Source organism: Marmota flaviventris, chromosome 10, assembly GCF_047511675.1.
Source record: "Marmota flaviventris isolate mMarFla1 chromosome 10, mMarFla1.hap1, whole genome shotgun sequence".
Taxonomy (NCBI): domain Eukaryota; kingdom Metazoa; phylum Chordata; class Mammalia; order Rodentia; family Sciuridae; genus Marmota; species Marmota flaviventris.
The window spans coordinates 86192332-86205194 of record NC_092507.1 but is presented as its reverse complement, the minus strand read 5'-3'; the positions used below and the strand labels follow the sequence as shown (position 1 = coordinate 86205194).

General features: G+C 36.5%; 2 pseudogenes; both read left to right on the top strand.

Moving 5' to 3' along the window:
* The window catches only part of LOC114081544 (rho GTPase-activating protein 29-like), a 37415-nt pseudogene extending 27636 nt beyond the window's left edge, over positions 1-9779 (top strand).
* A 789-nt stretch (positions 9780-10568) lies between these two features.
* On the top strand, positions 10569-12420 carry LOC139707385 (endoplasmic reticulum chaperone BiP pseudogene; annotated as a pseudogene).
* Positions 12421-12863: the final 443 nt, after the last annotated feature.

Sequence of the window (12863 nt, the reverse complement as noted above, 5' to 3'; positions counted from 1 at the left end):
ATCATAGGCATATGCCATCACACGTGGCTCTGCCAGTACATTTTTAATAAAGTCCCACGGTTTATTTCTAGTTTTCTACTTTGCTTTGCTGTTAAATGTAATTCAAAACCACAAGTAGTACTTTTTAACTTATTTTTGTCATTATTAGTCTCCCTGTACTTTGCTTAGTTGTGAATAATTTTAAGGTGTGTCAATCATCTTTCAAAAAACATTTTTCTTTTAGTGTCTTCTTGTCTGCTATAAAAAATGCATGGTAAACTTAGCCATTGTTTGTGGACATCAGAAACTTCAGGGGAAAACTCACTTATTTAGAGCAGAATTCTCACGCATTGCCAAAAAGGAGCCAGACGGCATTCTTTTCATAATAAAAATGTGTTCTACAGAGATTGAAAAGACAGCCTTGTGTTTAGAAGTATGTTGTTAACTCTTAACACTCTAAAAACATAAATGCCTTTTTGATTTGTTTTAATGAAAAAGAGACTTTAAGAAAATCAGCACTCTCCCTTTGAAATAACTGAATTTATTCATATTTATTTGGAAAATGTTTATTTATTTGATTCAACTTGTATTTTTTTAAATACCAATAAAAATTGAAGTAGATCCATCAACTCTGTTTAGATGTCTGTACTAAAGTAAAATATTGCATACTGTTTTTCTTTTCTCTTCAAGTGAATTTATCATGTCAGTGGCAACAAGGCAAAAATGGCAAGACTGTGTCGAGCTTTGGAAAACAGTAGGCATTTAGTGGATCTGTCCCAATTTACTTCACATAACATCTCTGAAGTGTTAAAATTACACCTTTAACAGGTTAAATTTTTATTCTAAACCTATCATCAAATAAAAAGAGAACAAAATATTTTATGTTTCATGTAAATATTGATCCCCCAATTATTCTAAGATTTTATAATGATGTACTTTGATGTGGATACATTTCAATCCAGTATTCTGGTCACTCCATGAGCTCTGTCAGTTATGAGCACTTTAGTTCTTGGAACTTTTCTTGATTTTTATTGCCCATTTTCCCACCCACCCTCTGTCTTTGTAATTTATACTTGAAGCTCTTGTTTGGAGATGTGTGTGTGTGTGTGTGTGTGTGTGTGTATGTGTGTGTGTGCACATTCACAACACACATGTAAATATTTATAAATTTGTTTTTTGTAATCCTGGGAATTAAAAATTCAGGGTCTTGCACTTGCTTGGCAAGCATACATGTTCTCTACTTCCCTTACCTTTCCTGTATTGTTCTTTTTTTCTTCAAAACCTTTCTAAGACATTTTCTTGTCTTTTTCTTCTTGACTAATATAAATTACTCCACGTGTGAGATCATGTTTTAATTTTCAAGAAGTCTGATTTTCTATTCCTTTGATAACATTTTTTAAAAGATTATATTATGCTTTTTATTGTGGATATTCATTGATTTTTCTCATTAATGGTTCTTTTCTCTATTTAGCCTCTAACCTCTGTAGAAATACATTGTCACCCTCATATATAACATTAAGATTTTTATAGCAACATAAAATTTAAAAATTAGGTGAAGTAAATTTTAATATATCATTTAACATTTTGAATATCTAGTGTTTTAAATTATGAGGTATTTTATTTATTTATTTATTTGTATTGCAGCTCTTCTTCTTTTAAATCTGGTATCTATTTTTCATTTAGAGCACATCTCAATTTAGATCAGTTGCATTTCCAGTACTCTTTCACCATATCTGACTGGTTGCCAGAATATTGACAGCATTGTTTTAGACCTTCAATTTGTTCTTTTTCTAACCGTTTTGATTTTTGTCTTTCATGGTGTCTAGTTATGTTAAAGTTTGGACTTGAAATCGCTTTGGAAGCACTTGAACACATCAAGGGTTTTTAAAAACTTTGAACTTTACTATAAAGTGGTCTAGGTGGACTGTTTAGTATATGCCTAACTACATGTATCTAGTTCCCTGTTCTGGCACTGGTGTGATCCTTCCAGTAAGGCATTTTTTTTAGTTGTAGATGGACACAATATCTTTAGTTTATTTATTTATTTTTATGTGGCATTGAGCATCAACCCTTGTGCCTCACACATGCCAGATGATTGCACTACCACTGAACCACAGCCCCAGTTCCCCAGGAAAGGGTTTTTTCCTTGCCTAGAGATACAGTACCAATATTGTGGGAGACAGGGTGCCTAAGATGACTGTAGGATCTGTGTTTTCAGTGTGCATATACCCAACAAATCTCCATTGGAAGACAATTACCTCTCTGTGACTTATGTTTGGCATTGCCTCAATTCAGAGAGTCTCTGTATCACATTGCTCAGAGAAAAAAATTTCCAGAGTTTTAAGAAGGAGATTGCTCTAGTACATGGAGTAGAGACAGGATTCTATAGAGAGCTAAGCTTTCTCAGCTAGCCTACCTGCAACCTAACCCAAGATCAACCTAACCTAAACCTGGTAGTGATTGTCCATGTCCCTTTAGGATTCTGAAAATCATGTTGAGTGACAAAGGGTCAACTCTCTTGTAAATGCTGCATCAGAACTTGTTCATCTGCTCTTCTACTTGTGAATTTAGTTGCTTTTTGTTTTCTCTATTTTCCTAATTTCACTCATTATCTATTAATTTGTTACTACCAGAAGTAAAATTTATAGTCAAGATTTTGATTTGCTTTCTAAGTCAATTCCCTACCAAACACATATATTTTATGGGAAGGGATGAAGCTCAGTACTAGAGTGCTTGCCTATCATGCTTGAAGTCATACGTTCAATCCCCAGTACTGAAAAAGAAATAAATAAATACAGATTGTCTTTAGATTTTGTTAATCTAAAGAGACATGCTAAATTATTTGAGTAACTCTCACAGTTGACTATAAGAAAAAAAAAAAACAGTTAGATTTTTTCAAAATATTTATTTTTTGGTTGCAGCAGGATGCAATACCTTTAATTTATTTATTAATTTTTATGTGCTGCTGAGGATGAAACCCAGGTCCACGCATGTGCTAGGCAAGTGCTCTACCTCTGAGCCACAACTGCAGCCCAAAGGTATTTTTAATATAATTTTATTTCTTTAGCTACCAGAACCATTAGTTTTATTCCAATGGTACCAGGAATTTATGGAGCTTGCAAATGTCATTCAACAGATTAACCAAGAACAGGACACAAAAAGGGTCAACTATGAAGACAACACATACTGAAATATGTGTATGGAAATCAACAAAATTCTTCTCAAAACCAAGGACCTTCTAAGACAATTGCCATCATCCAGTTTTAACACTCTACAATACCTTGTCATCCCATCTTAAGTGGTAAGAATTTTTATACCATCTTAACCATTTTTAATTGTACAGGGCAATAGTATTCAGTACATTTATATTGTTGTGGTACAATTTTCAAAATGATTTTTAGGATGTTTTTATTATGTGTTGGGAAAGGGAGACATTCAATATATGTTCATTCAGCAAACATGGTTCTCTCAGATGCCTCCTGTGTGCCAGGCTCTGGCTGGGGATACTAGGATGAAAACACAGGGTTTCTACTATTTGTGGGCTCATCATCTTGGGGAACAGACCTGTATATAACCACAGTATATCATCATCCTTTTACTTTTAGCTGTGCACAGCTTGCAGGCATGCATAGAACGTTTTGGGGGTAGGGATAGAGAAGAAGAGGCAAAAGCCCTTGAGTTCAACTTTAAGAACTGTGTGATGATTTGGTAGAGAATGTGCAGAACAGCATTCTAGGCAGAGGGTAACAGACATGGAGACACAAGAAATCATTTTTCATTTGGAAAATTTGATTTTATTAGGATACAATATAGCAAGCAGTAGCAGGAACTGTGCTACCCTTCCTAGAAGCCTGATAAGAAAATCTTACCTACCTGGCAGATGAGTTGACCATATTATTTCTGTACTCACTAAAGAACTTGGCATCAGAAATTTTACATATTCAGATTTGCCTGGTAGACCTTTCTGACAGCAATTCAGATCTCCTTTTAAACATTTTGTTTAAATTTATTTTGGGAGGGCTGGAGTTTTGGCTCAGAGGTAGAGCATGTGCAAAGCCCTGGGTTCGAAGCTCAGCACCACATAAAAATAAATAAATAAAATAAAAATTTAAAAAATATATATTTTTTTTAGTTTGAATCAGTTATACATGACAGTAGAATGTTTGTAATCCATTGTACACAAATGGAGCAGAAATTTTCATTTCTCTGTTCATGATGTAGAGTCACATCTCATGTGCCATCTTACATGTTCCTAGGGTAATGATGTTTGTCTCATTCCACCATCTTTCCTACCACATACCCCTCCTCTTCCTTCCCTCCCCTGTGGCCAATCATTGTTCCTCCAGCACCAAACACCCAATTATGGATCAGCATTTATTTATCAGAGATAATATTTGGCTTTTGGTTTCGGGGGATTGGCTGATTTCATGGTATTCACCAACTCCATCCATTTACCTGTAAATGCCATTATTTTATTCTCTTGTAATGCTGAGTAAGTGTCCATTGTGTATATATACCAAAGTTTTTTATCTATTCATCTGTTGAAGGCCTCAAATTATTCCATAAAATAGAAAAGGTGGAAACCTTCCAAACTCATTCTGTGAAGCTAGTATCACCATAATACCCAAACCAGCCAGACACACATCAAGGAAAGAAAATTTCAGATCCATATCCCCAATGAACATAGATGCAAAAATTCTCAATAAAATTCTGGCAAATCACATACAAAAATATATGAAACAAACAATTCACCATGATCAAGTTGTGTATTCCAGGGTTGCAAGGTTGGTTCCACGTACAGAAATCAATAAATTTAATTCATCACACCAATAAACTTAAAAAGAAGAATCCTATGGTAATATCAATTGATGCAGAGAAAGAGTTTGACAAAAAACAGAATCTTTTCATGTTCAAAACATTAAAAAAAGTATGGGTAGTAGGCACATACCTCAACTTGGTAAAAGCTCTCTATGCTAAACGTAAGGCTAACATCATTCTAAATGAAGAAAAATTGGAAGCATTCCATCTAAAAATTGTTCAACATAATCCTTGCCTCTCTAGCCAGAGCAATTAGATGAAAGAAATTCAAAGGAATACGAATAGGAAAAGAAGAACTCAAACTATCATTCTTTGCCAATGATATAATTTTATAGTTGGAGGATCCAAAAAACTCCACGAGAAAACTTCTAGAATAATAAATGAATTTGGCAAAGTAGCAGGATATAAAATCAATACCCATAAATCGAATGCATTTCTATACATCAGTGATGAATTCTCTGAAAGAAAAATAGCAAAACTACCACATTCACTATATATATATATATATATATATATATATATATATATATATATATATATATATATATATATATATATATATATATCACAGCTTATTTATGCATAAATAAGGCTAGTATCATCCTGATAGCTAAACAAGGCAGAGACAGATTTCCTTGGATAGTCATAGAAATAACAAGCTGAGAGTGTTTGAAGTAAAACCAGAACATTGATGGTGGCCATAGAATAGAGAGATGTTCATGAGAAAGAGTCATCTAGGCTAGAAAACTAGCTGGGGTGGCTGGGAGTGTGGCTAGTTGTAGAACACTTGCCTAGCACATATTAGACACTGGGTTTGATACTCAGCACTGCATAAAAATAAATAAATAAAATAAAGGTATGTGTCCATCTCTAAGTAAAAATTATTTTTTTTTTAAAAAAAAGAAAACTAACTGGGAAGTGAGAGAGAAATTGATAGTGCTGTTTCAGTTTCCAGTATAAGAAATGGGGAGTATATCCCACATACAAAGATGGAGCAATTTTTAGGGGTATTTTTCTTCCTTCTGCTACTAAGAGTTCAGTAGTTCCTTCTACTCTGAAACTCAGTTTGGTGTGTGGTAAGCATCATAATGAAACAAAGGATTCTTTCCCTAGACCCACCAAACTTGACCCTTGACAAACTCTTTGTAGTCTTCTACAGCCTGAGTTTTCTTGACCCTTCTCAAGTCATAGTAAATTACCATTAAGGACCTCTATTAGGCAAATCTCATACACTTTATGTGTTCTTCTTTTCAGGGTTGTAGACCATTCTAAATAAAACCTGATGAACTCAAAAAACTTGGGCGTGATATTTGGACCTTGTCTCATGAGGCCCAGGGCTACAACCACACCTGGTACCATCTCCTCCTCCCTTGCTGCATTTGCCAATCAGGCCCTGTTGGTAGAGTTCCTCATTGCCAATGCACAGATGATCTTTGATGGGTCCCTAGAGCCATAAAATGTTCCAAGTAGTACTTATGTTGTTGAACCTGGAGTGGGTAAAAGCCATCCTCCCAAACCTGTAATGTCAACAGAACATTCCACAAAGTCACAATATTTTTCTACACAGCAATTGAGTTTTGATCATTATAGAATTGCATTAAATTTGAGATGTTTATGTTAACAAGTTAATAGTCTTTGAACTGTTTGTTTTGAGATGTGTTTTGCTTTCAGTTTAAAACTTTTCTTGTATCAATAGGATATCCACACTGCAGATAATGAAACTGAAAATTTTGAATTGGCTACATCATTTGAGGAATCAGAATGCAAACAAAATGCATTGGAAAAATGGGATGCCTGACTCATTGGTGAGTTGTCATGTAACATATATTTTTGCATGTTTCAAACCTTGCCAAGAAGTCGTGATTAAAAACCAAGGTGAGGGTTGTGCTTGTAGTGGTAAAACGCTTGCTTCAGCATGTGTGAGGCCATGAGTTGGATCCTCAGAACCATATAAAAACAAATAAATAAAGATAAAAATATTTTGTCCATCTACAATTCTCATTCTTTAAAAAAAAGGAAAGTTAAGTTGAGGTTGTTTCAAACTTCAAGGTTTAATTAGTTATCTTGGCTAGTAATTGAGAAAGTTTAATGAATGTCATTTAAATGAATATCATGCTTTGTTTTTTTCTTGTGAAAGATATTTTGAAATTCATAAATTATTTCTGTTCTCTTTCTGAAATTTGTTTTCACCTTTACTTTTTGTCATCAATTAAAGTCAAAGGAGAAAAAAGCTGTACTTCTGAAACTCAAAAAAAATAGACTCCTAAAGTTTTTTGATGTCCCTTTACCTGTGACCTAACTTTAGCACATTAAGCACACATGTTTTCCATTTTCTTGGCTCCAGTCTTTTTGTTCACTGTTTTTTGATCATTTTATTTCGGTGAATGGTTTCTGCTAAGGGGATTGAAAACCTTTCATTCATTACTGTTTTAGTAGAGCTAAATCTAAATTTTTCAACATATAGCAATGTATGTTAAAATTGATATATTAAATTAATGAAATATCAATGAGTGTAGCCTGAGAAAGTTTGAAAACAAAGACAGTCCATTACCTCTGCAAAGAAAAGCACTGAACTCACTGATTCCATTTATCTAATTTGATCTTATTTGCAATTCTGTGCTATGAACCTTGGCATCATTTAAGCCATAGCTAACAGTCTCAGGAAGGTAAATAATGCCAAGTGTCATATCCCTAAATTGTTGTTGATTCAGGATTTGAACCTTATCCTGTCTCATTCCTAAATGTAACCTTGTTTCGCTGTCTAAGAAAATTGAATTTCCAGGTAGGTATAGTAATAACAATAAATAATTTTAAAATATTTGAAGTTTTCATTACATACCAGGTAATTCTGAGCCTTTTCTTTAGTAGATCATTAACACCACATGCCAACATATCTCCACATAGGAGTCTGTCTTGACACAAGAAGGTAGGTAGGGCTAGTGCACTAGATTTACCCAGGGCAGAACTGGAGCAGGAGCTGAGCCAGCACCCAGGCAGCTGGATGCAGAGCCTGCACTCTTCATGGTGCTAGAAGTTCTGCAGGAATGTAAATATGTTCTGGTGTTTACCATCCAACCACAATGGCTCAGCTCCCTTCTATCAATGTGGAGAAGGGCCCAGGGCAGCAAATCATATGAGCACTGCCTGGGAACCAGAGAAGAGAGGCCAGCAGCCTCAGGTGAAGACGAAGGTCAGATGAGATGATGACCTTTAAGTGTTGCTTGTGTGCACCTGTCTGCAAACCACTGCCCAAGGATGTGGTAGAAGGACAAGGTGGCAGGGATGAGGACTGTGGGCTATGAACAGGGCCATTGGAAAGCCATCAGACCACTGGCAAGGCACACAGTTGTCTGATGTTTCCCAGGAGGGAGATGAGGATCATGGCCAGAGGGCTGCACCTTTCTAGTAACAGGAACTTCTGGGGTACATTCAGCAAAGACAGAGTGTGAGGAGCTAGGGTTCAAGGTGAGAAAACAGGGACCTTAGGACCAGACTAGAGGAGAAAGAGAAGGAGTTAAATCTGGAGTCTTCAGGACCAGTAGCGCAATGGCAATTTTGACAGCTCTTCAACCTTCTTTTGTCCAGAGGATCTTGCCATGTATTAGTGGATCAGCTGGAAGAGCTTCCAAGTCCTCTCTTGTGTGTTGCCCTCAGTATGGAAAGAATGTATCTGGGAAGCAGATTGATTGACAGGAAAATTCCTTGTGATTCAGGACATGGCTTTGGTTGGTGTACAGAATAGTGTTACTGTTGTAGAGTTACCATTGTCTGCCTATTGAAATCAGTAATGTTCTAACCCAGAAAATAATCATTCATGGGTAGCATATTAAAACAAGTTACTTCAGGAAGAGTTTTTTTTTTTTTTTTTTTTTTTTTTTTTTTTTAATTTTATATGCTTTGTAGCTAATTGTTCTATTGATTTAGATAAATTTTAAAAAGTAATGCTTTAATTCAAAATATGCTTTTAATACTGTATGGATTTTTAATTCCTCTGCATAGATGACTGAGAATATCATGTAGGAAAAAAACATGTAAGACTATATTTTTTGAGAGAGTGCCCATTTATAAATAACCACACTTCCTTATTAACCAAGCTCCATGAAGTTAAAAAAAAATCTCTTCTTTTTCAGATAACAAAGAACTTGAATCATCATCCCAAAACATGGATGATATATGTAAAACCACAAAACCACTTAGTCTGAAATCTGATGTGGCAACAAATGATATACAGAGGCCTATGCCAAGCACCAAGATCAGCCATTTCCATTTGCCTACAGATAGGTTCCATATTGCAAGCTCTCCTAATGAGAGAAACAGCAGAAATGTGGGAAATGTGAATTCAGACAAGTTTTGCCAGAATCTTACTTTTGAAGTACTTAATAGAAAAGATACCCCTACTACTGCTGGTTTCCAATTTAATGGCTTTGATCAGGAGATTCCACAAAAAACTCAGGCACAACAATGTGAACCAAAGAACTTAACTGGCATGAGTGCAGTGATTGTGCCAAGTGCACTCCAGGAAAAAGTCACAATGAGCTTCAGGGTTAGTGATGACCATTCCTGTGATGCCACACAGCCCAACATGCCAGCCAGTTCAGCAAGAGAGGCATCAGAGAGATGTTCCTCTCATTCTCACCATCTTGCTCCTTCAAGAGCACCCAGAATATTGCAGACCCATCTTGGGACAACATTTTACAAACCACCTACTCTGACCAGCAAAGTCAGGGGGACTGAGGAGAGACAAGCTTCACCTTCAGTAGCAGTGCCTCCTAGCACAGCTTTTATTCTCCTGAGTCATGTGGAGAAATCTGTTCCAGAGGCAGACAGCACATCAGCTTATGCTTTGAAGACAGCTGCTGAGCCTACAGAGAACTGTGAGGAGGTTGGCCTGCCTGACATGAATCCAATGTGCCAAGGACTCAGGCTAAAAAAAAATGGAAGAGTTAAAAGACCTTGAATTTGAAATGCCACAGTTTGTGTAGGGTTGTCAAAATTCAGTTTTTCTTTTTCTTGTTTCATTTTTTGGTATTGTGTTTATTTTAGGAAAGAATGTTGTGACAGAACCCTTTTGTATAGGTTGGCCAAAGTGTGCATTTTGCCTTTTGGCCTTGTATTGTGTTTGCTAGTCATATAGAATGGTAGTGATTTAGTCATAAAGAATGATAGTGCCTCACTGGTATTGTCTTTAAATTCTGTGTTTTTGAAGTTGTGCATAAAATAAGTATGATAATTTTAAATTTCAAATGATTTTCTCTATAAAATAATCCATGTATGGTATTGTTCTCAACAAATAGGGGCAGTAGGTGAAAATGAGTTTTATTTTGGAGCAAATCTGGTGCTGATTCATAAAATGCTTCTGAATGCAAGTACCTGAAAAATGTTGATTGGGTATGAATATATTTCTTCCCACATAATGTTCTAGTGCATCTTTGACCACTTGTGTTGTTATAGTATGTATGGAAGCATTGGCAATTCACTTAACTTTTTAATATTTACATAGTGGCCAAAATGCTTGCGAATCTATATTTAACTATTTGACAATCTTTACATATGGTAGTCAATACAATTGTAGAAATAAAATGCACTTCAATACTAAAAAGTTTGAGACATTGGCAGAGACAACACAGATGGACAGAGTTGAGGTGTCTCAGTGTGACAGACCCGTAACCTCATTGCTCTTAGCTGTGGCCTGTTGCTAGATTGCCTGTGTCTTCTGGCTATCTGCTTCTCTGGCTGCTGACCGAGAGCAAGTGGCCAACAGCTACGGCAAGATGAAGCTCTCCCTGGTAGCTGGGGTGCTGCACAGCAGCCCTGGCTGAGGATGAGGAGAAGATGGAGGACGTGGGTACCGTGGTTTGCATTGACCTGGGGACCACTTATTGCTGCATCAGGGTGTTCAAGAATGGCCCTGTGGAGATCATCTCCAATGATCAGGGCAACCTCATCATGCCATCTTATGTGACCTTCACCCCTGTGGGGAAATGTCTGATCAGTGATGCATCCAAGAATCAGCTCACCTTCAATCCTGAGAACACAGTCTTTGACACCAAGGGGCTCTCGTCCACACTTGGAATGACCTGTCTGTGCAGTAAGACATCAAGTTCTTGCCTTTCAAGGTGGTTGAAAAAAAAAAAAAAAAAAAACTAAACCATACATTCAGGTTGATATTGGAGTTGGGCAAACTAAGACATTTGCTCCATAAGAAATTTCTGCTATGGTTCTCACTAAAATGAAAGAGACTGCTGAGGCTTATTTGGGAAAGAAGTTTACCCATGCAGTTGTTACTGTACCAGCCTATTTTAATGATGCCCAGCAGCAAGCAACCAAAGATGCTAGAACTATTGCTGTCCTGAATGTTATGAGGATCATCAATGAGCCTACAGCAGCTGCTATTACTTATGGCCTGGATAAGAGGGAGGGAGAGAAGAACATCCTGGTGTTTGATCTCGGTGGTGGAACCTTTGATGTGCTTCTTCTCACCATTGACAATGGTGTCTTTGAAGTCATGGTCACTAATACTGATACTCAGGGGGTGGAGAAGACTTCAACCAGCATGTTATGGAACAAACTGTACAAAAAGAAGACTGGTAAAGATGTTAGAAAAGACAACAAAGCTGTGCAGGATCTCTGGCATGAAGTAGAAAAGGCCCAGTGGGCCCTGTCTTCTCAACATCAAGCAAGAATTGAAATTGAGTCCTTCTATGAAGGAGAAGATTTTTCTGAAACCCTGACTTGGGCAAAATTTGAAGAGGTAAACATGGACCTGTTTCGGTCTACCATGAAGCCTGTTCAGAAAGTACTGGAGGATTCTGACTTGAAGAAATCTGATGTTGATGAGATTGTTCTTGTGTGTGGCTCTACTCAAATTCCAAAGATTCTGCAACTTGTTAAAGAGTTCTTCAATGGCAAGGAGTCATCCTGTGGCATAAACCCAGATGAGGCTGATGTATATGGTGCCACTGTCCAGGCTGGTGTACTCTCCATTGATCAAGATACAGGTGACCTAGTACTGTTTGAAGTATGTCCCCTGACACTTGATATTGAAACTGTGGGAGGTGTCATGACCAAGTTGATACCAAGGAATAATGTGGTACCCACCAAGAAGTCTCAGATCTTTTCTACACCTTCTGATAATCAACCTACTGTTCCAATCAAGGTCTATGAAGGTAAATAACCCCTGACAAAAGACACCCATCTTCTGATTACATTTTATCTCACTGGAATTCCTCCTGCTCCCCAGGGGGTCCCTCAGATTGAATTCACTTTTGAGATAGATGTGAATGGTATTCTTTGGGTGACAGCTGAAGACAAGTATACAGGGAACAAAATTAAGATTACAATTACCAATGACCAAAATCCACTGACAACTGAAGAAATTGATGAGAAGTTTGCTGAGGAAGACAAAAGACTCAAGGAGTGCATTGATACTAGGAATGAGTTTGAAAGCTATGCTACTATCTAAAGTATCAGATTGGAGATAAAGAAAAGTTGGGAGGCAAAGTTTCCTCTGAAGATAATGAGACCATTGAAAATGCTGTAGAGGAAAAGATTGAATGGCTGGAAAGCCATCAAGATGTTGACATTTATAATTTATATAAAATTTATGTGTATATAATAAAATAATAATATATGTATATAATATAAATTATATAAATTAAAATGTTATATGAATATTTCTATGTATTTTCTCTTGAGATCATGTGGGTTTTATTAAAACCATTCCTTTTGGCCAGGAACAGGGATGTATGCCTGTAATCCCAGTAGCTCCGGATGCGGAGACAGGTGGATCTCAAGTACAAAGCTAGCCTTAGAAATGGCGAGGTGCTTAGCAACACTGTCTATAAATAAAATTCAGAATAGGGCTGCGGATGCAGCTCAATGTTTCAGTGTTCCTGAGTTCAATTCCCAGTACCAAAAAAAAAAAATCCTTTTGAATGAAATGTTTTAACTTATAAATCACTTTACATAGTCTTTCTACCTGGACTATCAAACAGTGAAAACGTTTATGTCATTAGAATAGAGCAATAATTTATTTAAGTTCATTTTGAGAGTATAGTAAGTCTCAT